Source organism: Dioscorea cayenensis, chromosome 12 (assembly GCF_009730915.1).
Source record: "Dioscorea cayenensis subsp. rotundata cultivar TDr96_F1 chromosome 12, TDr96_F1_v2_PseudoChromosome.rev07_lg8_w22 25.fasta, whole genome shotgun sequence".
Classification (NCBI taxonomy): domain Eukaryota; kingdom Viridiplantae; phylum Streptophyta; class Magnoliopsida; order Dioscoreales; family Dioscoreaceae; genus Dioscorea; species Dioscorea cayenensis.
The window spans coordinates 18,768,487-18,794,961 of record NC_052482.1 but is presented as its reverse complement, the minus strand read 5'-3'; the positions used below and the strand labels follow the sequence as shown (position 1 = coordinate 18,794,961).

Sequence of the window (26,475 nt, the reverse complement as noted above, 5' to 3'; positions counted from 1 at the left end):
AAAAGAAGATGAAGAAGAAGAAGTAGAAGATGTAAAGAACAAGCAGCGGTCGAGAAAAGGCGAAACAAAAAGTGCGAGTTGTATGCATGAGAGGTTAGACTAGGCGTGATGTGATTGGGCGGTATTTTTCCCTCCATCGAGGGCAAAAGGGAAATATATATCCTTTATCGTGAGGAAGACATATTGTCGTCGTTCGAGATGAATGTTCTCGACTCGACATGAGTCTCTGTAGTAAGCGTCGAAGCTTTTTTATGTTTAAGCAGGATACATATAGTGTTTAAAATAATGGATTAGCTGTTTAACTAAAAGTCTATATCATGTAAATAATATATTATTGTTTAAATTGAATACTTTCCACGACATCGCGTTGAAGATGCGGTACCTCACAGGTCCTTTGTTTAAACATCTTTCGTATTTTTCTTAAACACGTTGTCGTTGTTTTAAAGAGTAACTATTTTCTTAAACACCGTTGTCATTTGTTTAAACATATTTACGTATTTTTTATTGTTTCTGATAGCGTTCTTTTTGTTTCCCATTGTTTTGTTTTTACTAGGTCTATGTTTAAATTTCGGAAGTTCACGAGTCAAATAAGCTTGTTTCGTTTTATTTATAAAAGATTTACAACATTTACTGAGCGTCACTCGGACTTTGGACACTCAGCGACTCGACCCTCGTATAGCGAAACAAGTGTACTGTACATTCGAATGCTCACGACGGTTTGCATAACATGCGCATCAACTTGAACACCTGCAGCGTACAACATTAAAAAGGTTAAACAACACACATTCATGAAAAGCGACTATTAATCAATGTGTCGTGAGTCGAGACTTAAGCGAAGATCACGATAGTTAAACCGCAGAGCGTAATAGTTGTACTACGGCGTAATGTTCTTAAATGGTAGCGAGAAAGTCTCGAGTGATAAATATCAACCCCGTCTTAAAGGATGTTTCACGATCTCCCTCCTCTAGAGAATCCTCCATGATCACGAAATCATTGAAAAAATTTCTTTTCTTACCCAAGTCGAAAATGCTCAGCTTAATTGCTTGCCGTCGTCCATGGTTGAAGAATCCTCTGCGTTCGAGGCGATTATGAGGCATTTCGACTGAAACGAAAAATAGTTTAACTTGTTGCGTGATTGCGGCTAAATCATTCTCAAGATAAGGAAGAAGGTTCAGAAACATCCTTTTCCGAGATAAGTGGTTGTCCAGTGGGAAGAAGGAGGGCGAGGAGGAGGAGGAGGATGATGAGGACGGCGAGGAGTGGTTGTCCGTGGGGAGGGTTCTTTACAGTTATTTATGGTGTGAATTCCTGAGCGGTGACTCTTCATGATCCAGAAAAAAAGTTAAGCATACGATTGGCCGAGCATTGGTGAGTGAGAGCGAGCGGGTGTTCGGAAAATTATATTCACGTGCGTAAATTTTAATCTGAGTCATTAATTCTTATCGCGGGATACCATCTAACTGCTACACCTGCCACGTGCCACTGCGCGGCAATTGGATCGAAGCGAAAAAGATCAGCGTTTCTGCGGAGACTTTGAGAATTTTAGCGTTAATATGAATAGTTATACATGTAAAGATAGCGTTAAGCGGAGATGGGAAGTATTACACGGATATGATAATTATTAAACATATTAGTAAAATATTTTAAGCGTTAAACCAAGCGAGCCCTTGAAGGTTGAACATGATGTGATTTGGCTTTCCTTTCCACCGTTTTCGGGGCCAAAATGGGATTTCCTAGCATGGACCCATTTGAAGTGAGCGGTGGGGGGTAAAAGGGGAAGTTAAACGCTATGGGAAATTTTGTCAGGTGTCATAAAAGTAGGAGGGGTTTTTGTGAAGTTTTGAAAATTCGAGGGGTGAGCAGTAATTTTCCCTTATATATAATTTTACTAGTGGCCCATTTTTGTTATGATCGTCCTTGATTGGTGTAAGCATATGTATGTGGTGTGAGCTTGGTCATAATAAAATAAAGAAAAATTGCTTGCATCACACTATAAAACGCATAAAATTTTAAATACTCATGAAAAATATTATTTACTTGCTATATACTCATAAAAACTAACTTTTTACTACATATATCCGCTTCGATTTAATTCTGAGTTAGTCAGAGTTAGGGTTTATGGAATTAACCATGCTTCCCATAACCCAACCAACAAAAATTCCATAATTACCCTTAACATCATCAAGGTCGTAATTTTTAGTATGAAATTATTTGTTATTTTTAGTATAGAATTACCCAATTACCGCTTAACATCATTATAACTACCATAGCATTATCAAAAATTACTCAATTACCCTTAACCATAGTATAGAATTATTTGTTATATCTTGTTACGCGTTGTAATTTTTACCTATTTTTTATGTTATGTTTTGTAAAAGGAGCATGCAATAATCTAAAAATGTTTTTAGAGATGTTTGTAAAAACCTTAAAAATATGAATTTACTAAAAATTCATGATTTTTAATAATTTTTAAAAATAATTAAAAGCGTATATATATTATATTAGTTATCTATAATTTAAATAATTTAAGTCTATAAAATATAATAAAATTTGATGGGTATATTAACTAAAAGCTCATAATAGTCGTTTTGTTGAATGAAATGAGTAATAGTCTACAAAATAAGAAGAAAAATATTTCAAGGGTATATAAGCAAACCCATTTTGGTAATTTATCATATTCCATCATTGATTTAACACTAGTGAGAGTCAAGCTTAACCATGAGACATAGAAGCAAATATAATTAATTTGTAGGGTTATACAAACAAATATCATTTTTATGGGGTATTTAATCAAATTCATAAGATTTTTACGAGGTATGCAGAGTAAAAAAATCCTAAAATAAAACTATAAATGAATAACATCTTTTCATTTTTTTTTATCAAATACTTTTACTAGTTTTCATCAGAAATATTAATTTTTAAATAAAAATCTACACGGAGAAAATCATGCATCAATTAGACATTTGGAGGTAGTTAATCTTCTCTCATATTAGCAACAATATCTAAAAATCATAGATGAGAACCCATAAATTCAAGCGTGGTGTTATAAAACTATATAATATAGCAGAAGACAAACATAGGGCAAAAAGCCGAGTGGAAATTCTGTTCTTATTATTTATATTATTCTTTTTGGCGTATATATATATGGTTTAAATTAGAAACTGAAACTTTTGGCGAAATGGAAACTACCAAGAGTCAAGAGGAGTTAAGAGAAACATAATGGGCATTCACTTTAAATGTTTCATGACACTTTCCTCTTGAATGTCCATTATATAGGAATTGCCTCGTTAAAATCTTACTAGACCCGGTGATCCTACTAAAGAAAATGAGTACGACTTTTCCTTATCTACGCTTCATCTAGCTGCATCATTAAAAGCCATGCTCGAGGAAAACCCAGGTGGGATAAAAACCATGACGAAGGAAAAGAAGTACAGCGTGTATATGATTCCCCATGAGAGAACATTATTAGAAGATCCACGAGGCGGCATCCGATCTTGAGAACAAACTTTTTAAAAAGTTGATGTGGGTAATGCCTTAATGAATAAATCTGCGGGATTTTTCAACTGGATTATATGAATATGGACATCACTATTTTCTCAAAAATCATATGTGAAAAATAAGCTTTGGTAATATATGTTTTGTTTTGTGCCTTTGATGTATCCTCCTTTCACAGTTGAGTATCTGATCGGCGTGTAACTATATAATATTGTTAGTATGCCCTTTTGGGACAAACCATAATTTTTCTTGAATATGTGTGTGTCATTGATCTTAGCCGAACACATTCACGACTTGCTTCCATGAATTGCAAGTATTCTACGCATGATTTGAAAGAAGTAGAAGCTATAGTTTGTTTCATAGAACACCGTGATATGGTCGTTCCCCATGCGTAAGCTTACATGACCGGTTTGTGATTGGGCTTTATGCGGGTCAGGATAAATACCGCATCTGCATATCCAACTAATTGTCTTTTGATTCATGTGTATAAAATAATCCCCTACAAGCATTTCCTCGAAGATAACGTAGTATTTGTTTTAATACCATTCAATGTACTTTGTGTTGGTGCGCGAGCGTATCTTGATAATAAATTTATAACAAAAAGCTATATCTAAAAGTAAGTCACGAGTTAACAAGATACATAAAGCACCAATTTCACTAAGATATGGTACTTGAGGACCAAGTAATTAGTTGTTGTCATCTTAAGATTGAAAAGGGTCTTTATGAATATCAAGGGATTGAACAACCATAAGGCTTGTTAATGGATATGCTTTATCCATATTAAATCGTTGCAAAACCCTATCTGTATATGTCGATGGGTGGATAAAAACACCACTCTCTAAGTGCTCGAACTGCAGTCCTAAACAAAATTTTGTTCTCCCAAGATCTTTCATTTCAAATTCTTTCTTTAAATAATTAATGGCATTTGGAAGCTTTTCAGAAGTTCCAATTATATTTAAATCATCAACATATACCCCAATTATCACGTATCCCTTTTGTGGATTTCTTGATGAACACACATGGGTAAATAGGGTCATTCTTATACCCTTCTTTTTAACAAATATTCACTAAAGGCGATGATACCCACATGCCGAGGTTGTTTTCGAACCATACACAAAAATCTTTATAACTTAATTGAATACATATCTCGGGGAATTGAATTGTATGCTTTAGAGCATCTTAAGTCCTTCTTGGACTTTCATATATATATATATATATATATATATATATATATATTATTATTATTATTATCTAGTTATGCATATAAGTATGCAATAACAACATCCAGTAATTGCATTTGTAATTTTTCATGTCTCTTGCAAGACTAAGTAGATAATGAAGACGTGATTGTATCTATTACAGGGAGTCACGTTTCTTCATAGATCAAATCACCGGTCTTTAGTGAAAAACCCTTGTACATGAGCCTTACTTTTATATCTAACAATTTTTATTTTTCTCATTTTGTTTTCGCATATATACCCATTTGTAAACAACTGGTTTAACATCTATAGATGTTTTAGTTATGGATTCAAAAACTGCTCATTTTGTGATTCAGTTTAATTTTGCATGTATTGCATATTTCCATTCTAGTTAGTCATTCTCGGCATTCCTCAATAGATTTAGGGCTTATAATCCTTATCTTCTTTCAAAAGATCAATTGCCACATTATATGCAAGATATTGCTACAGTTGTTTCATTTCTGTCACGTCCATTTGAGACATAATTTATGGAAATTTTTCGATTTTTTCTCTTCAATTTCAAGATCTTGAACTCCTGCGGAAGTTTGCTATTATTTATTTTAATGTTTATTTTTATCCACAATTTCTTTTATGATCTCCTTTTTTTCTTTCGAGGATTTTTATCTTTTGAACTAGCTAGTTTTCGACGCTTCAGACGTACTTTAGATTCATTTGTTATAGGAGGTCCTTCTGGGGCATTAATTCTAATAGGGGCATTTTCCATAGGCACATGTGATTTTGTTATTATTTTTGGATCAGAGAATGCATCAGGTAGTTGATTTGCAACTCGTTGTAAATGAATTATTCATTGAACTTCGAGTTCGCATTGTTTTTGTCACGATGGTCAAAATGATTTAAACTACGAGCATTCCATGTAATTTCTTTTCAACATTTTTCATCTTTCCATTTTCTCTCCCTAATGTTAGAAAAACTGTCTCATCAAAATGATAGTCAACAAATCTAGCTGTGAAACATTCCTAGTCAACGACTGAAGATATTTAATAATAGAAGGAGATTCATATCAATATATATTCTAATCTCCTCTTAGGTCCAATTTTTTCTTAGTTCTTTGTGGTGGAGCAATTGGGATGTATACTCCACACCCAAAACCTCTCAAATGAGATATATTTGGTTCTTGCCTAGAAACCAATTGAGGGTGGGAGAACTTTTGATAACTTGTTGACCTTATGCGTACAGGTGATGCAGCATGTAAAATTGCATGTCCCCAAGCATAGATTGGAAGCTTTGTTTTCATTAATAACGGTCTAGTAATCAACTGGAGCCGCTTAATAAATGATTCTGCCAATGCATTTTGTATATGAACATGAGCAACATGATGTTCAACTTTTATTCCAATGGACATGCAATAGTCATAAATGCTTGAGATGTAAATTCACCAGCATTTATCAAGCCGTATTGTTTTAATTGCATGATCAGGGAAATGTGCTCGTAATCGAATAATTTGAGCCAACAATCTCGAAAGCACCAGGTTTCGAGTTGATAATAGGCAAACATGTGACCATCTCATTGATGAGTCAATTAAAACCATAAAATATTTAAATGACCCACTTTGAGGATGGATTGGTCTACATATATCACCATGAATTCTCTCTAAGAACATAGGAGATTCAGTCCCAATTTTATTTGTGGATGGCTTGATAATAAATTTGCCTTGAGAGCATGCTGGACATGAAAATTCATTTGATTGAAGAATCTTCAAGTTCTTTAATGGATGTCCATATGAGTTTTCAAGTACTTTTCGCATCATTATTGATCCAGGATGGCCTAACCAATCATGCCATAGAATAAATTCATTTGAGTTAGTAAACTTCTGGTTTACGATACTATTTGCCTCAATTGTTCGAATATATGTATAATAAAGGCCATATGAGAATACGGGCAGTTTCTCCAATACATGCTTATTACCTGAAGTAACAACAGTAATGTATAAATATTCAGTATTCTCCATATTTGACGTCTCTATGTGAAATCCATTGAGACGTATATCTTTATAACTTAATAAGTTTCGGTGGGATTTTGGGGAATATAATGCATCAGTTATAATATATTTTGTTTCTCTAGGAAACAATATATTTACTCTTCCGAAGCCTTCAATCAAATTTATACTACTCGATATTGTATTGACATTGGTTTTACCATTATTAAATGGGAAAAATATTTTTTACTTTTAAATACTGAGTGCGTTATTGCATTATCAACAAGGCATACATCCTCATCTTTGATGTCTAATCCAACCATAGATTTGGTAGTATCCATATATTGTTCACAAAATAAATAAAAGTACATAAGTATTATAATGGATAAGAACAAGATCCAACATGCATAGATTAATTAAAACAAAATGCATAGGGAAAAAAAATTATGGTGACAATTCAGTTACCACTATTAAACTTATAATCTTCAAGAAAATTAGCAACATCTAAATGTGACGGCATACCCACAAGAGGGATATTGTTGAAGTCATCATTTTTCATATAAAATTTACCTCGACATTTTTCTCTTTTATTGATGCTTGATAGATATCAACAAGGTGCCTTGGTGTACGACAGGTATGTGACTAGTGCCCTTGTACACCACATTGACAACATACATTTTTTGATTTGTTACTTGATCCTTTTTTGCCTTTATAAACTGTTTTTCTTCATAATTTGTTCACTTCTGGTGGTAATATGCATCTCTATGATCACCATGATTTTTCTGATATTTATTCCAACCACGGCCTCGTCCATGACCATGGCTAAGCCGCGACCATGCCTATGGGTTTGACCACGTCCTCATTTGGATTTTCATGTCATCGCATTCACTTCAGGGAATGGAGCAGAGCCAGTAGGATGAGATTCATGATTTTTCATTAGTAGTTCATTGTTTTGTTCAACCACAAGCAAACACGAAATCAAATCAGAATATTTTGTGAATCCTTTCTCTCGATATTGCTATTGCAGGAGCATATTCGAGACATGAAAATTAGAGAATTTTTTTCTCTAGCATATCAGAATCAAGAATACTCTCTCCGTATAATTTCAATTGAGGCTGATTCGAAAATATGGGTGAATTATATTCACTTAGTGTTTTTTTGAAATCTTGTAATCATAAATGCATCCAATCATAGCGAGCTTTTCGGTAAAAATAACCATCTTCGGTGGTTATACTTTTTGCTCAAATTTTTCCACAATTCAAGTGGATCTTTCACAATTAAATATTCAATTTTTTAAATCCTCATGAAAATGATGTCGGAGGAAAATCATTGCTTTTTACGCGGTTTTGTAAGGATTCTTAATTACTATCCTCGATGGTTTCTCCAAGTCCATTAGCATTCAGATGTATTTCAACATCAAGCACCCATGACAAATATTTTTTTTCACGAAATATCAAGGCGACAAAATCAAGTTTTGCAAGATTTGACATGACATGTTTATGTACTTACGTGAAAAAAATTTGTTGAGAAATTGGATTAGTCAGAACTTGGTTAAAGCTTCGTGCTGATAACATGTTATAAAACTATATAATATAACAAGACAAACATTGAGCAAAAGAAAGTAGTGGAAATTCCCTTTCTTGTTCTTATTATTTATATCATTCTTTTGACACATGTATATAGAGTTTAAATTAGAAACTAAAAAAACTTTTGGCATATGAAACGCCAAAAGTTAAGAGGAGTTAAGAGAAACATAATAGGCATTCACTTTTACCCTCCATTTGGTTCATAGAAATAGACATGGGAATGAGAATGGGAGTGGTGGATGAGGATTAGGGATTGGAATGAAAGTATGGGGATAGGAATGAAGTTAGTGTTTGGTTGGAGGGAATAACAAGTGGGAATGAAAAAAAGTAAGAAAGAGAAACAAGAGAAAAGTACTTTTCTACCCTTTAATGTAAATAAATGATATTACATACCATAGTTAATTATATTTAAAAATAACAATTTTTTTAATTTATAAAATAATTTAAACAAAAGTATTCATTTAAATTATTATAATTAAATATTTTAAATAAAATCCACTTTAATTATTATAAATTTATATAATAATTATTAAAATAATTAATCTATTTAACTATTATCCAATTAAATTTTTATAATTAAATATTTAATTAAATAATACATTTTAATTACAATTTTATATTGGATAATATTTTTATAGTTAAATATTCAATTAAATAATACATTTTAATAACAATTTTATAAAAATTAAAATGGACAAAATTCTACTTTCTTAAAATAATTTCAAAATCTATTTTAATTATGATTTAATTATGATTAATAAATATTTAAATATTTTTATTAATTATGATAATTAAATATTTTAATGATATAAATTAATTTAATTATGATTTTATAACATGTGGATATTTAATGATATAAATTAATTTAAATATTTCAAAATTAAATGTTTCATAACATGTGGATAATTTTAATAGTAAATGTTTGCTCAAGTATACAGCTTTTCCATGTCTTTTATTCCAATTTCCCAAAAATTTATTATAATACAAATTAGTTGAATCTAGTCCGTTCAATCTGGCAACAATTGCTGATGGGCCAGCATCTCACCGTTCATTTTCAGTGGAAAGAGCACTTGGATTAGCCTCTTTGGCATCTTCTGTTTGCTTTCTCTTTTTTATACGAAGTCCTTTGCTTTTGTTTTCACCGTCGTCTCCTCCGGTTGTGCCTTGTGTTCCATCACCATTTTCGCAAACCTTGTATTCATAGTCTCAATCTCTCCGCTTTCTTCTTTCGGGCATGCTTATCAAGAGCGAAATTCGAGTCTAATTTCATCGTTTCTTTGTCTTCTCTGCAGGATCCTGCCAATGCCATCATCTCTTCTCACTTGTTCTCATTCCAAACCCTAAACCACTGGATTTCTGACCTTCACGATTCCAGGTATGAAAAATTGTTTTTTTTAGTTCATTCTTTCTTTCTTTCTTTTTTTTCCTCGGATTTTCTAATTTTAATCATTTTTGCGTGCTCTATTTGCCTGGTTCTTTCGTGCTTGGGATCAGTTGTTCTTTGGTTTTATTTATAATGTTCAGGTTTGTCTATTGTTTAGAAATTTGTCTAGGATGTGTTTCTATAATACGTAAGGACATTCTCTCTGTCTTTGTCTGTGTCTCTTAATCCAGTAATATATTTCATTTATGTTTCTTGTGATTGTGTTTTCAGAGCATTTGTTTGCATATATATGTTTTATTGGAATTCCATATTTATAAGCAAATGCAAAAGTATCCTTTTTTTTTTAAATCGTGTGTGGTATGTTATAAGATTCAATGGTCAAACCAAAAATGAATTATTATTAAGCTCAAAACAAATTCGATACAAACCTAACTACAAATTAATGCATTAGGAAGTACATAATTGCAACACTAAACCACCACCACTCAAACAGAAACATCAATTCCTCCACAATTCCCATCACTCCAGCAACAAGACATCCACCAAGCAGCAGCCATACAATCCACTCTAAAATGGACTTCACTAATCAAACTTAACCTCCCACACAAGTAAAACAACACCAATTAATAGAGTAACTGCCCAAACCTTCAAAACAAAGCATCCTACTGAAATCAGACACCCTCTGTCAGAATTACTGCAACCACTTGCTCAAAAGAGGATTATCAAGTGACTTTGAATTTTTGACAGAAAATTTGAATAAAACCACCTCCCTAATTTGAGTAAACACCTGATCCACAGTAATACATTTCTGCTGAAAAATCATCAAGTTCCTTGCCCTCCAAATCAAATATACAGCAGCAATAAACACACTTCTCCTCATCTTAGCAAGCATAGTCTTTCCCATGGCTTTCTTTTGGAACCAACTGACTTCCCTTTGCCAAGGAAAAGGTCTCCTTTGAATGTTCACAGCCTTTAACACCCTTACCCACACTTCATGAGAAAAAACACAACTGAAAAAAAGATGAGACACGTCCTCCCTGGCTTTATTACAGAAAACACAAGTTTCTGAATCTATAGCTTTCCATGCAAATAACTTGTCCCTTGTCAAAAGCTTATTATGCAGAGCAAGCCAAAAGATGAAAGAATGCCTAGGCATATTACAATGAGACCACACCAATTTAGCCCAAGAAATTTCCTGCTCAACAGGCATCAAACTCCTCCAAGTACTCCTAATACTAAATTCACCATACTTGTCCGGCTTCCACAGAATACAATCCCTCTCATTAATATTAACAGAAAAGTTCCTCTGCAGAAAATCCCAAACCTGAGCTAATGCAGGATATCCAGTCACTGGGAGATGCCAGCCATCATCCCTCCAAAAATCACAAACATAAGCTCTTTTAGACAAAGTATTCCCTCTCAAAATAATCCATGGAAACAAATCCATAATAGAGCTGCCATCACACCATGGATCAAACCAAAAGGAGAACCTTCTCCCATCCCCCAACCTGTAAACAAAAAATTGTTTCACTATACACCTCAGATTGAGTAATTGTTTCCAACACCAGCTACTATCCACAGTTTTGGTAATGCCCCAAAAACTCAACCTTCTCAATTTATTTTGAATCACCCAAATGGCCCACAATGTTTGCTTCTCCTGCACAAGATCCCAAACATGTTTAGTGAGGGCAGCCAAGTTCCACAAATGGATAGGCTTCACACCCAACCCACCACTTGATTTACTCTTGCAAACAACAGCCCACCTTACTAAACCTCTCCTATTACAATCATTAGACCCATGCCAAAGAAATGACCTGCATATTTTCTCTACCTCATGGATCACAGCCATAGGGAGCAAGAAAACTGAACTCCAATACACAAGCATACTAGTCAACACAGAATTGATCAGCTGAAGCCTACCAGCATATGACAGAGCTTTAGCAGACCAATTCAACACTCTAGCAGAAATCCGGTCTACTAAATCCCGACAGTGCTCTTTTTTAAGCCTAGTAGAAATCAAGGGAACTCCAAGGTACTTCACTGGCAGTGAACCCAACTTAAACTTAAGCACAGAAACAATTTGATCTTTAATAGCAGGGGAAACACCTGAACAATATATCAAGCTCTTATGCAAATTGGGATAAAGTCCAGATACATCTTTGAAGTGCTGAATAACAGACTGAATGATTTTAATTGATCCCACATCCCCATTAGAAAAGACAAAGAGATCATCAGCAAAACATAGATGATTAAGCTTCATCTCAGTACAATGCTTATGAAAGATAAAACCTTGAGTTGCAGCCTTATTAAGAACCCTGGTGAAATATTCCATGCACAAAACAAATAGAAGAGGAGATATAGGATCACCTTGTCTGAGTCCTTGCTTCCCTTGAAAATACCCCTCCAATTGCCCATTAATCATGATTGAAAACATGCTAGACTTCACAGCATTCATTACCAGCAAGATAAAAAGTCGCGGGAATCTAAAAGCAATCAATACCTCCTCTAGGAAATCCCACGAAATAGAATCATAAGCTTTTTGGAAATCCACCTTTATAGCACAACAACATCCTTTATCACTATGGTATCCTCTGACCAACTCATGTGCTAACATTATATTATCTGCAATTCTCCTCCCTGGAATAAATGCAGATTGGTTGGGGTGCACAATGCAATTCAGCACATCTCTAAGCCTGCTTGATAGTATTTTAGATATGATCTTGTAGATTACATTACAACATGAAATTGGCCTGTACTCATTTAGAGTTTGTGGATTAGAAGTCTTAGGAATGAGAGTTATGGAAGTTGAATTGGCTTGCCTTAACATAACCCCATTCCGAAAGTAATCTTTGACAGCTTCAATAATATCTGGACCCACAATGCTCCAAGAAGTTTTGAAGAAAAAACTATTAAATCCATCAGGTCCAGGGCTCTTATCATTTTTGATACTCCACAGAGCCTCTTGCACTTCCTGAGCAGACACCCCTTTCTCCAACTTCTCCCACTCATTAAAAGGAACAACCTTTTCAAGAAAAACAGAAGCATCAAATACACCTTTCCTTGGGTGAGCAGTGCCAAGAAACTCTTTATAATACTTTAAAATTGCCTCAGATATAGAAAATTGATCAGAACAAACATCACCATTTGCTAAGGTTAACTGAGAAATAAAGTTTCTAGATTTCCTTTGTTGCACCAAACGGGAAAAAAATTTAGAATTTTGATCCCCTTCCCTAATCCATTGGCATCTAGCCTTTTGTTTTAAAAAAATCTCCTCCCAAGCTAGTAACTGTTGTAATTGAAGAAGCTGAGACCTCTCTTTCCTTTGCAAATCCAAATTAAAAGGATCATTCACCAATTGGCTTTGAAGACTATCAAGGGAACATCTACAATGAAGAACTTTATCTGAAATCATGCCAAAAGCATTTCTATTAAGCTTCCTCAAGGCAGCTCTTAGAAGTTTTAATTTCTGATAAATCCGAAACATACTCCCTCCTCCAATTGGAGTACTCCAAGCCTCTTGAACAATCTTAAGAAAATTCGGATGGTCACTCCACATGTTAAAAAATCTAAAAGGAGCCTTAACCTTCCTCCATTCTTCAACAAGTTTGATTAGCAAACTGCAGTGATCAGATATGCCAAAATTCTGTACAGAGCAATAGGAGTCACCCCACCTATTAAGCCAAAGATGATTAACAAAGCACCAATCAATCTTCCTGAAGATCCTCCTATCACCCTCTTGGAAATTTGTCCATGTATACCTTGGACCAACTGTACGCATCTCTTGCAAATCTAAAGTTAAGAGACAATCTTGAAAATCATTTGCAGCATCAATATTAACAGGAATTCCACCGATTCTGTCACCATTACTCAGCACAGCATTAAAGTCCCCTTGTATGAGCCATGGAGCATCAATAGTCCCACTAAGCCTTTCAAGATCTTGCCATAAGAGCTTCCGAGAAAACAGATCATAGGATCCATACACACATGTCCAAAACAAAACCTTATTGCACCAAACAATCCTACAATGGATAAACTGCATACCAGCCTTCACAACACACAAACTTACTTCATTAGAATCAAATAAAACCCAAATCCTTCCCAAATCACTATAGGAGTAATTATGCACAAACTCCCAATTTGGGACCTTCAACTTTAACCATACATTCTTAGCATTCTCCTCACTTACTCTAGTCTCCAAGACACCCATAATACAAATCTTGTGCTTCAATATCATTGATTTGACTTCAGCTTGCTTAAGAGGGTTATTTAACCCCCTAATATTCCAAGACATAATCATCCTTTAATAGCTTTGGCAAAGAAGACTTCCTGCCTCGTTTGCCATTCACCAAAACATGCTCAGAAGTGCAACCTTGCTTACCATTATCTAAAAGTGCATATCGGTTACTACAACTAGGGTCAGTAACAGATAACCCATGTTGCAAGGAAATAAGTTTCTTGTCCTTTACCTTCTTGGCATCATCTGAATTACCAGAGAACACTCCCCCATCATTCCCATAATCATCATTAGAGTCACCTACCACATTATTAACAGACAACTCCTTCCTTTGATCACTTAGCTCCTCATATGAATTAAATCTTTTACAAGCCTTATCAACAAGAGATTCAATGGCCCTACTACAAACAGGGACCCCAGGAATGGCAACAACATCTTTACTATGAGTGGTTAAAGAATTATCAACTTCTATCGGAAACATCAACCCATCAACATGAGTAGTAGTTACAAAAGACGAACCAACCTTCAAAGGGCCCTCAATATTTTGCAACTGCTTATCTTTTACTTTCCAAATAGACTTCTCAGTTTTCCTTAGACTACAATCCTGCTTCAAGTGTCCGAACTTCTTACAAATAGAGCAAACAACAGGCCGCCACTCATACACAACCTTTTGAAGAAAACCAACACCATTTTCATCTTGAAGTTCAATGGTGTCAGGGAACTCCCCAGAGGCATCCATCTCAACTAGAATACGAGCAAAACCCAACTTCATCTTAGACAGAGTGCACTTATCACAATGAAGAGGGAACCCACAAACACTTCCTATCTTGCTAAGCATCACAGGAGACCAAAACTCCCACGGCAGTCCAGGGAGCTGAATCCAGACTGGTAAAGAAGAAACCGAAGAACTATCCAAGCTCATTCTAGGCTGCCATTTCTTCAAAAGAAAAGGTCGATTATCAAAGGTAAACGGCCCATCCTTCAACAACTGATCACATCCTAGTTCGTCACTAAATTGGAAAAGAAACAGATCAGAATTCACCTTAGAAACAGATAGAAACCCATATTTCTTCCACCTATTCATTGCAAATGCAGACAATCTTTCGAGCCTTGGTTGAATCCCATAAACACATCCTACCAAAGCATTCTTCCACTTCGATTCCTCCTGCTTGACATCATTAGAATGAAATTGAACAATTCTATGACCATTAGACACGGCAGGAGGAACAAAACGTAGTTCACTCCCCAAGCCCTTATGTCGATTATCCGCAAACAGAGAAATCCATGGTTTCTCATTCACAGAAGTCTTACCAACATTGAGAGGGGATTGCAGAATCTCAAAACTCTCCTCAATTACTTTCGGAGGACACAAATCACTAGAAGGATGAAGATTCAAACCCTCCTCCAAATGCGATGAAAACTCACCAGAATTCACAACCTCTGCATCCAATCGTTCATCATCTACAGAATCAGCATGCATCCCTCCAACAAAACCTTGTTTCCCACCATCGGAGACGACGAAATCAACATGGAGCACCGATTTATGGCCCTTTCTCCTTGCCATGAGAGCAAGCTTGGCGTGCGCGCCAAGAAGAAAGGGATCTAGAGTAGAGACTTGCATATTGTTTTGTCATTTATAAAAAAAGCACTTCTAGGTTTTCCAAAAGCTAATCCAAACAAGCCCTAAGTTTTAGGTTTGAGTTATCAAACAATCTGCTTTTAGGTATCGCAATGCATTAAAGATGCCACATTTATACTCTACTTGTTGGAATTTCAGTCAAGCATGTATGATTCAATTAATTATTTGATTTGAGAAGATTGCATAATATTATCCTGTTCAATCTCTTCTAGAAAATTGAGAGCTTTGGTCTGATGAGCTTGCCTACGTCTACTGCCACTATGACTATGATCTCCGCTAAGGAAGCTCTCCATAGAGTTCTGGGCGTTGCTCGGCCTTTGTCACTGGTCACCGTCCCGATTCATGGCGCCCTCGGGCTCATCTTGGCGGAGGACATCCGTGCCCCTGATCCTTTTCCTCCTTATCGTTCTTCTATTAAGGTCTCCACCTGTCTTCTGTTTCTTTCTTTAATCTCTGTTTTTTTTTATTGATATTGTTGCATGAATCCAAATCTTCATGGATTTATTTGTTCATTTTTTTTTCTTGTATTTTGAAAATTTGGAAATGATGATTGTCAGGAAAGCTTTAGTAAAGATAGCAGGTTTCTGGTGAGAATTGGAACAAATTTCATGTGCCTGGTTGAGTTTCTCATGAATAAGATGGCAATCCTATTCAATGTGTGTGTGTGGGATTTGGTGTTCATGGAGCATATGGTTTTGCAATAATATGAAGAGCAGTTCTATTATAAGTATTGAAGGGTTGAACCCCAAACCACTGTATGTTTTTTACCACTATAACTCACATGTTGTTGGGGTATAGTACTATATCCCACTTCAGTTGAAAAATGTGACATACAACACAATATCATTTGTTTTCCATGAAATAAGAGTGATGACATTTATATGAAACCTACTAGCTAAATCTGAGTCATAAAGCTTATTGACTTATTTATCCTAGGTCAGAATGTATTAGGATTTCCTTTCCTTTGTCCTCGTGTCTACACGAGGGACATGAGAACATAAAATGAAAAGAGAGCCATGAAGATAAAGGTTCAAAACTGTATTGAAAAGAGTTTATAAGATGAACATTGTCTATTGGATAAAGGATGATTTAAGGCTAACACTGATATGTGTGATGCTGTTTTGTTTGTGATCTGATAGAGATACTTGTTTTAGGAGATTTAAAGCAACAAGAAAAACTGAAAAAGATGAAAAAGGATGAGTTGGCAATCATATGCCCTTTCTTCCATCATTTTGTTAATCTTTTTCTTCTTTCTTTTTATGCTATTTATATAATACCATGCAAAATCTTGTCTAAATTGCACACTAAGACAGTTCCTACCAACTCAAGGTTTAAGGAAGGTCAAATATTATTTTTAGTTTTCCCTGATATCCACAGAGGCTGTTTATATTTTCCTTTCCTCCATATTGAGAGAGACTCTTTTTTGTGCATGTTTGGGCCTTTATGGTAAATATGCTCTACAAATACATGCTAATTAATCTAAACATTAAATGTTAATAAATCTGAAGAAGGGATGTAGATGATGTTGATTGTTGTTGTAGTTAAAAAATTGCTATCTCTATTGTCCTTAGCTTAATGAAACTGATAGATTTTACAAATCTTCTTGCACTTTTTTCTTTTCTTTTGAGAATCACACCTAATGCCCTCAACTTTATTGAGTATATATCAACTTATAAGCTGATCTTGACTGCAGGATGGCTATGCAGTGGTGGCCTCAGACGGGCCTGGTGAGTATCCGGTGATTGCTGAATCAAGAGCTGGTAGTGACGGAATTGGTGTTTCAGTTACTCCTGGGACTGTTGCTTATATGACAACTGGAGGTGATTCTTGTTTTTATGCATGCCTAGCTTTTAATTATTGCCAATTCAAAAATTTAGATGATATTTATGTGTTTGTTTCCTATGATAATTTAAAGTACATGAGCCTTTAAAATTGTGTTAAGCTCTTTGCATTAATTCCTCCTATTCCATCAGTCAGAAAGTGGGCCATTGAATAGCCATAAATAGGAATTGCAAATCATTTTGCATTTTCATGTTAGCCTTGTCAATGGAGATTTTGTTAATTGAATGATACCAGGAAAAAGTTATCAACTCCATTAATTTGTCAAAAGTTGTCAGGGTAGCTTGTAAGGAGCTAGGCATTAATTCCTCCTATTCCATCAGTCAGAAAGTGGGCCATTGAATAGCCATAAATAGGAATTGCAAATCATTTTGCATTTTCATGTTAGCCTTGTCAATGGAGATTTTGTTAATTGAATGATACCAGGAAAAAGTTATCAACTCCATTAATTTGTCAAAAGTTGTCAGGGTAGCTTGTAAGGAGCTAGGTATTGTGGATTGATTATTGCCAATTTATTAATGTAGTTAAGGTAGTTATCAGTTGTCAAATTCTTGTTGCAACAATAATAATTGTTCAAACCATTCATCATGAACATTGTTATTTTCAAGCTCCCTAAAAATGAAAAGACTAAACAATGACAAGAAAAGGCTATCAATTTATTGATAACTTAATGCCGGCTAAAATTACATCCACAAAACCAAAATAGTCTAGTTTGTTGTTGTGAAAAATCACAAACTTGTGGATAAAAATAAAGCTAGTGTTGGAGCAACTATTGTCTCTGAAATTGGAATTTGTTATTGATGCCTTTGGTTGAATCAAATATGGGCCTTTCCACAAGGTCAGCACTGTGAGGAAGCTGATATGATATCTAAGGTAATGCTTGTATATTGTGTAAAAGTTGATGTCATGGGCCAAAATCTTTTTGGTCCAATGAATTTATTCAAAGCTTATTTTAGGTCTGTTTTTTTGAAAATTACCAAAAATCAACTAATTGCAATTTTATTGGGTCCAATAAGGTACGCCCTTGTTTTGTCTTCTTTACGATGCATGCCATGTCATGGCTGTTAATGTAGTATTATTTAATATTCATGTTTATTTTTTTGTGTTTTACCAATTATTAAGTGTTTATTTTAGTTTAGTGAAAAGGTTAATAATGTCCTTTGGAGCTGTGCTAATAACCTTACGCCTTCTGTACTCTTTATAAGAGCATGGAGGCCTGTATTTGTAATGAAGAAGATTGCTTTTAAGTTTGGGGATATATCAATTAATTTATGATCCTTAGTTTCTTTGATTTGCTTGGTTTGACTTGCATCTAACAATAAGTCATAGTTTTTTCCCAATGTTTCACATCCATAGGCCTTTTTATGGCTCAGTTTTTTGAAAAGTTGTGCAAAATGATGATCTATTGGACCATAGAATTTATAGGTTAAGATGCTATCTTGTTTTTTACGTTCTTTTTCTCATCTTATTAAACCTCATTGGCAACTGCCTTACAGGTGCCCATCAAAATTTTAAGTTAGAATTTGAGTTTCTGTCACTGCCCTTTTCTGCATCCTACAGTTGTACTTGCAAAAAAAATTGATTGCCATTATATTAATCTAGACCATAGTTCAATAAAGATTTTGCAGTCGTCTTTGGTCTAACCAATTTGAATGAATAAATGAATATCTAAAAAGCATGCTTCAGACAAGTAAAAATTCTGTCAGATAAATTCAATTAAAGCAAACATGAAACTATTACCATAAATTTAGTTTAAATGGATTCGATTCCACTTACCTCACTTATAGTTTGTGAAGTTTTGTTTTAAGCCCCACCATAGTTTTAATGGGTTAGGATTGTATTATACTGGATACTTCTCAATCACTTATAGTTTGAGATTTGATACTTGAGTGCCGCTTTGTTTGCACCTACATCATTTTGGAAATCAGAAATGTAAGGGTGATAAATTATACGTTTCTTTTTACATACTTTCTTTGCTTTATTTCATTTGCTTCATATAATTATTGGAGGTACTGTCATGTGCATATTAACATTATCCTACAGACGGCCACGGCGGGGAATATCTACTTATGTTTGATTTTGTGTGTAAAGAGTATTTGATTTCTTGTATGGGTTATAGGTAATGGATTGTGTAAATTTTGCGTTGACAATGCTTTTAAGGCTTCGATATTTATAAGCCATATATATCACTTCAAGGAGAAGATCTCTATTTATCCCATTTTTTATTGGTTAGACAAACAAAGATCTTTGCAAGTGCTTGACTTGGAGAATTGCTTCTTTCATACCTTAAATATATTGTTATTGTCTTTGGTAGAAGTGGGACTTGGCTATGGCTATTTCAATTTTGAAGGGTTGGTTTGCACATGAATCTTTAATTGTCTATTAATTTTATTGTCAGTGGCAAAAGTTCTTTAAAAGGAATTCAAGGGGTAATCCACCCTATGTGAGGTCTTATTGATGAGCCTTAGTATTTGTGTATTGTGTTGTTTTATTCCCAAAGTTAGTAGTAATCTTAAGCCGTACCATGTGAGATCTTGTTCCCAGAGGGGGCTATTTACTTCTTTTTGTTTGGTCCATGCTACTAAAAAAGGGCTACAGCCCCCCAATTAATGTTCTATACATTAGGTGCTACAAATCCTAGCTTTATTTGACTAGTGTCCATAGTGGGTTGCTCCTTCTACAATTGCATTTGGATCTGCTTTTAAGGTTAGAGAAATCAATGATGCAAATAATGCCTTGATATGCTGTATTGATGGTTGTTCAATTTGTTGAAAAATAACGTCACGCGATATATGAAGCTCATCTACATTTCCCATTTGAACTTGCATGAGTTCTTACTATGCTATTATGTTTCAGGACCTGTACCTGATGGTGCTGATGCTGTTGTGCAAATAGAGGATACTGAACAAGTGACGAGTTCTAGTGATGGATTAAAAGTGGGTACGGATATTGATTGGAGTATCTAAGGGATGTGACATCCGCCCAGTGGTATGATGTTGAAACTTGTCTTGTCATTATTTAGGTACTTGGAATGAAAGCTTTCTACTTTGTTTATCTACATCTCGTGACGAGAGAATGTTAGGGTAGTGTATCTTTTTCATGTAAATTATAATGGAATCATGTGTAAATTTAGGTGTTTATCCACGTGGACACAGATGAACAATTTACAAGAGGACTTGTGATAAAACCTAGTAGTAATGTAAGAGTTACGTGAAGCACATGTTGGAATTTCTCATATGACAAGAAAGTCATAGGAAAGTGATTATTTTCTTGTTTTAATATTTATGCAGCCCTTTAAATCTTAATATTAAGTGTTTTTTTATATATTATTTTAATTTGAAGTTATTGGCTTTGCTTAAAACTTGCATATGTTGTCATCTACATGTTTTATTCCTTAATCTTGCCTAGAATATGATATTTTTGGGTAGACAGTAATGGTTTAATAACTTTAATTTACTAACGTCGAGTATCTATACTTACCATCTCTCAATCTCTAGATGTGGATTACTTGTGATAACCTACCCTTTAGCATTGTTTGCAACAAGGGACGAGTGTTTGTTTTTACTGTAGTGGTAGAGGGTGTAGAGGGGTTTTCCAAGTTAAGAAGATGCTTATATATAATATCTCTTCAGTGAAGGGTTCAAGGCAACTATGGTCCTGGACCAAGTAGAAGGTTTGTCCAAGCACCACCTTGTTATTCTCTCTTTCCTGTGAAACTTTGCCTCTATTTCTCTCTTGTTCCTTTTGTCTAATCCCTCCGGTGAGACCTCCTGTTCCATTCTCCATCAGTACCAATATCCTAAAATCATCTTGATTAACCTAAAGCAATATCTGTACTTTTTCCTTTTTCCCCCTAAATATGTTACCCTTTTTGTTGCATTCAAAGTTTTTCCTACTTAAGTAGTTCATAAATAGTTATTGCACTGCAGTTGATGGAAGGACCTGTTTTTAAACCAGCCTTCTACTATTTTTGGCAGGGTTGTGACATTGAAAAAGATGCCTTAGTATTGAAGTCAGGTGAGCAAATTGGAAGTCCTGAGATTGGTCTGCTTGCTACTATGGGATTCATGACTGTGAAGGTAATCATTTCTTTTTAGGAATTCAATTTCCATAAGAAAAGCGGACTAACCAGAATTAGCTTTTTCTGCAGGTTTACCCTAGACCAACTCTAGCTGTGCTTTCTACTGGAGATGAATTAGTAGAGCCATCTACTCAACGCCCTAAACCACGGACAAGTTAATATCGGTTTTTAGGTGTAACATTTTTAGCCCAGCAGGCTGTGATATGTTACTTTATTATTGAAATAAAAAATAGTAGTATTGAATTGAAGCGTCCACTGATATGTATAATAGTTATATTTTCTTTTGTAGATCAGAGATTCAAATCGTTCTATGTTGTTAGCAGCTGTAATGCAGCAGCAATGCAAACTGGTCGATCTTGGTATTGCTCGTGATGATGAGCGAAGCCTTGGCGACAGCACATGGACAGAGCTCTCAATTCTAGTATTGATATTCTACTAATTTCTGGTGGTGTCTCTATGGGTGACCGTGATCTGGTTAAGCCTAGTCTAGAGAAACGAGGGACCATCCTCTTTGAAAAGGTGCATTTAATGCGACTACACTTACACTAGATTCACAAAGAAATTTGCTTATTTTATTGTCATCCAATGTCTTTTGGTTCTGCACAAATCAAACTACTGGTATCCATTAGTATGTTGGTCATTGATAGTTAGGAAAGTTGTATTTGCAAGAATGTGCTGAAGTTAGACTGCTTTATTTAGGCAAATCTTGCATGCATTCTTATATTTCACCAGAATAACTTCACAGCTGTAAAAGCTGTCTATGCCTCTTCTTGAAGTAAATTGTTTGTCTACTTTTTGGTTACTTTTTAACTGAAACTAGTTTCTCAAAATTTGAGGTGCCAACTTGAATTTACTTTCATGCCATGCAATTAATCATAATTTTCCAGGACGGTATTTCAATAGATGAGTATACCATAATTTAAGATGTTATACTTTCATGTTAGATTCCTTAAACCAGAAATAAAATATATGCTTTCAGATGTTTCCATAATTTCCTTTCAGATGAGCTGATATGCCCTTTGCAGATTAGCTGGTCTCTGTGTATTTTCTTTTGTAACTCCTCAGTGACATATATGTCCTTCCTAAAAGTTACTGATTCATGTTTGGCGCACTTCTATTTTATTACTCAATTGTGGTATTCGCCTTATAAGTGTATGTTTTGTATTAGGTCCTTATGCGACCTGGAAAGCCATTGACTCTCGCAGAGATTACCAGAAAATCAAGCGGGGAAAAAAATGTGACAAAACAGTTATTGCATTTGGTTTGCCTGGAAACCCTGTGAGTTGTTTGGTTTTGCTTTTCAGCTTTTTGTCCTGCCTGCAATCCGTCAACTTGCTGGTTGGTCAAATCCTCATCTGCAAAAGGTTGCTCCCAATGTTTGTGTGTTGGAAGTTTTGATACATTTTTTTATGTATGCAATACTTAGAATATCGGCTTTCAGCATATTTTTAAACATTAATCTTATTTTTGGACTATTTACTTGTATAAAATGGTGGCCTAGTACAAAAATGCTTTCATAGGTTTCTGGATAGTTAAAAATTAGACACAGGCCGACACCCAACTAAGTCATTAACAAGCCTCATTACGTGCTAATCAGAAATTCTAAAAGGAGTTTTTCATTTCATTTTTCCTTTGCTTATCGGTGAAAAATGAACTCTGACCTTGAGTTAGTTCTGGATCTAATGCGCTTAGTTGAAAAATGAATTCTGACCTCTCAGAGCTTAACAGTTGAGATGTCACTACGTTTATCCTCTTTTCTTTTTTCTTCTTCACTATGCATTTGATGGTAAAGTTTACTTAGAGTAATGGATATTTCTTTGTTTATAATAACATATTTGTGTAACATTAGGGCAATATTGTGAAAATTCTCTTTGAATTTTTTTATTGTTAATTAAACTTTTGGGTTTGATGATTTCACATCATCCAAAAGCCCCTAATTATCTATTTTCTGTTATTGGTTTATGGTTAATGTTAAAGCCTTCAGCTTTAATTCCATCATAAACCAGGTGAACATAAAAGACATATAGAACTCATGTTTTTCATACCTGCATTTATCTTCTAGTGGATTTTTTTGTTAATAAAGGTGAACATAGAATTAGTAACTGAATTATTTTGTAGTTTCATGTTGTTCAAATATTGTGAGGAAATGCCCTCTTGCTGTTAACAAAAACATCATATTTCTGTAGAGTACACACTCGCATTGCCCAGCCTATTAGTGCTGATTCTATTCGTCCAGAATATCATCGTGCCATAATAAGGTGGGAGTTGGATAATAGTTCTGAGTACGCCAGGGGTAAGCAATACAGATTGTTTCTGTTATGTTCATTAAAAATCAATGCTATACTTTCCTTTCCCATAATTGTACATAAATCAACTTTTCTTTTAGATTCATTGCTGAGAGCACTGGGGTGCAAATGAGCAGTCGTCTCTTAAGTATCAAGTCTGCAAATGCTTTGTTAGAGGTTCCCGCAACCGGGGAGATACTTCCTGCTGGAACTTCTTTGCAGGCCATACTTATTTCTGATATAAGCAACTTTCATCTTAGTAAAGGGTTCACTGATCTTTGTATCCAAAGCAATGCTGAATCCAAGCAAACAAGCAGTGCATCACCAGAAACAAAGGTTAAAGTGGCAATCCTTACAGTGAGTGATACTGTGTCATCAGGAGCAGGTCCTGATAGGAGGTAATTTTGTGCTGTTTTACTTGCATTATACTCAATTATAACTATTTCCTCTTTGCAATATCTTCATTTATGATTATCGTATGCTGATATGTTGATCAACCTGAGGGACATCATGAATTTCATTGCCCTTGACAATTTGATTCGGCAGGAAAGATATGCAAGTGTCCATATATAGTGCAATGCTATCGCATCATGCCAAAAGTTGTTGCCAACCATGTGCGTGTTATTCAATGTTGTTTTGCTGCACTTCTCTTGTGGTTTTCAAAAGCCTTGAGATGTTTATTGAGATACACAGCCATTACTTATGTTAGAAAATTTAGCAAGAATGAAAGGTTAGAAGCACCACTTCAATATCTCTGAGATGTAATTTCCTTACCAAGAAATATATTAGAAGTATAGCATATGCACCATGCACAGCATGGTAAAACTTTCCTACAATCAATTGTTGCCATGGCATGAAGCTTGCTTCTATTTATTGATGATCTCACTTTTTTTTTTTTAAATTATTATAGTGTTTATGTAGCTGTGTCTGTCATCTGCATTCACTGAAAAATATCTGTGAGATGGAATGCATCATGTATTTTTATGCTTTTATTTTTTAAGTCTTCTCATCATCATTTTGGAATACTTTTTCCCTCCTTTTTCATAACGTAGATTTTACATTCTCAGATCACTACTTTTTGTTTTCAAATTTTTTGGACCAAGAATTATTGTAGGTAGTCAATTTCCTAAAGAGGAAGCAATTGTGCGTTATCATCTTAACCCACATACACTTACCTGTTGGGCCCGTATAGAAAAATGTCCTTTCAGTGCATCACTTCGTTGCATCCATGTACAATGGGAAAAAAGTTTCTGTGTCTCAAATATGCATTGATACATTCCACTGAAAAGTAAAGAACAAGAAATACAAAAAACTGCATCCTGATACACCTCTTTGGATTGTTTTTCCTTAGGGGTCACATAACCGATGCTAAATTGAATATTGTTGAGTTGCTGTTGCTCTTTGCAAAAGCGGCAATAGAGCTACCTGTAACTCTGCACATTTATATGATTGAATTTTTCGATCACTATATTCTTAAAGACACTACCATCTGGATGTGAGTCTCCAACTAGTTTTTTGTTTCAGTGTGGATTAAACAAGTTTTAACCCAAACAGTCTTGTTCTTCAATATTTTTTAAGATGCGATGGACATAGTTTGAATCCTTATTCTCATTTTGCTTTAATGTGGATAGACTGCTGATTGATTCTGTTTTGTTCATGTTAGCAAACTTCACCCAGCCTTACTCTTCTATATGCACACAGTGGTCCTAGAGCAGTGTCTGTCGTGAATTCTTTTTCGGATAAGATGGGAGGAGCATGCATTGTTGCAACAAGGGTAGTCCCTGATGACATAAATATGATCAAGGAGGTCCTTCAAACATGGTGTGATCATGATAAAATTGACCTAGTACTAACTTTTAGGTAAAACTAGTGTTTTTCGATATAGAAAAAGCAAATGCTTCTTTTTGTTTTTCGAATTGTATTCCTCCGGAGAACTATCTTAAAAATGTAATCATGACCCATTGGTTTTATAAATTCAAAGGTGGTACTGGATTTACACCAAGGGATGTTACACCTGAAGCTACAAAAGCTATATTAGAGAAAGAAACACCTGGCCTTGTTTACGTTATGCTTCAGGAGAGTCTCAAGGTATGTTGTCTCTGGTAATTTGGTTGCACATTTTATAACCTTCACGAACTAAACTGTGTAGCGATTCTTTGAGTTGATGTAATCTCATGTAATGATGAATGTCGCTGATTATTTTTGAGAAACCAGGTTACCCCATTTGCAATGCTTTCTCGAGCTGCAGCGGGGATCAGAGGATCAACTTTGGTAATGATTTTGTAAGTCTTAAATTTTACATTGTTTAACCTCTATTGAAAAATTTGATCTTGTGTACGCAGATCATCAATATGCCGGGTAATCCGAATGCTGTTGCAGAGTGCATGGAAGCTTTGATTCCGCGACTTAAACATGCACTTCGAGCAGGTAAAGGCGACAAGAGAGAGAAACATCCTCGTCATACACCACATGGCGCCGCCAGAGCCTACCGATCAGTGGGAACAGAGCTTCAAGCTAGCATCGGTGGAGCGTGGATGTTCTTGTTCTCATTGACAGCTTCGAGTTCGCATTCGATGAGTCTCTTGTTGAGTTCGGATCTTAGACATGTATTTTCTGGCTTTTATTTGCATGTCTGAGGTGGATGATTGCTACATTATATATCATCTCCTTGGATGTACTATGTAAGGAATTTATATTAAATTCCATAAAATTCTTATGAGTTTTTAAGTAAAATTTTTGCAAGCCAATTTTTTAATGT

General features: G+C 34.9%; 1 pseudogene; it reads left to right on the top strand.

The window, feature by feature from the left end:
- Positions 1–9,341: 9,341 nt before the first annotated feature.
- Positions 9,342–26,394, top strand: LOC120273818 (annotated as a pseudogene).
- The last annotated feature ends 81 nt before the right edge of the window (positions 26,395–26,475 follow it).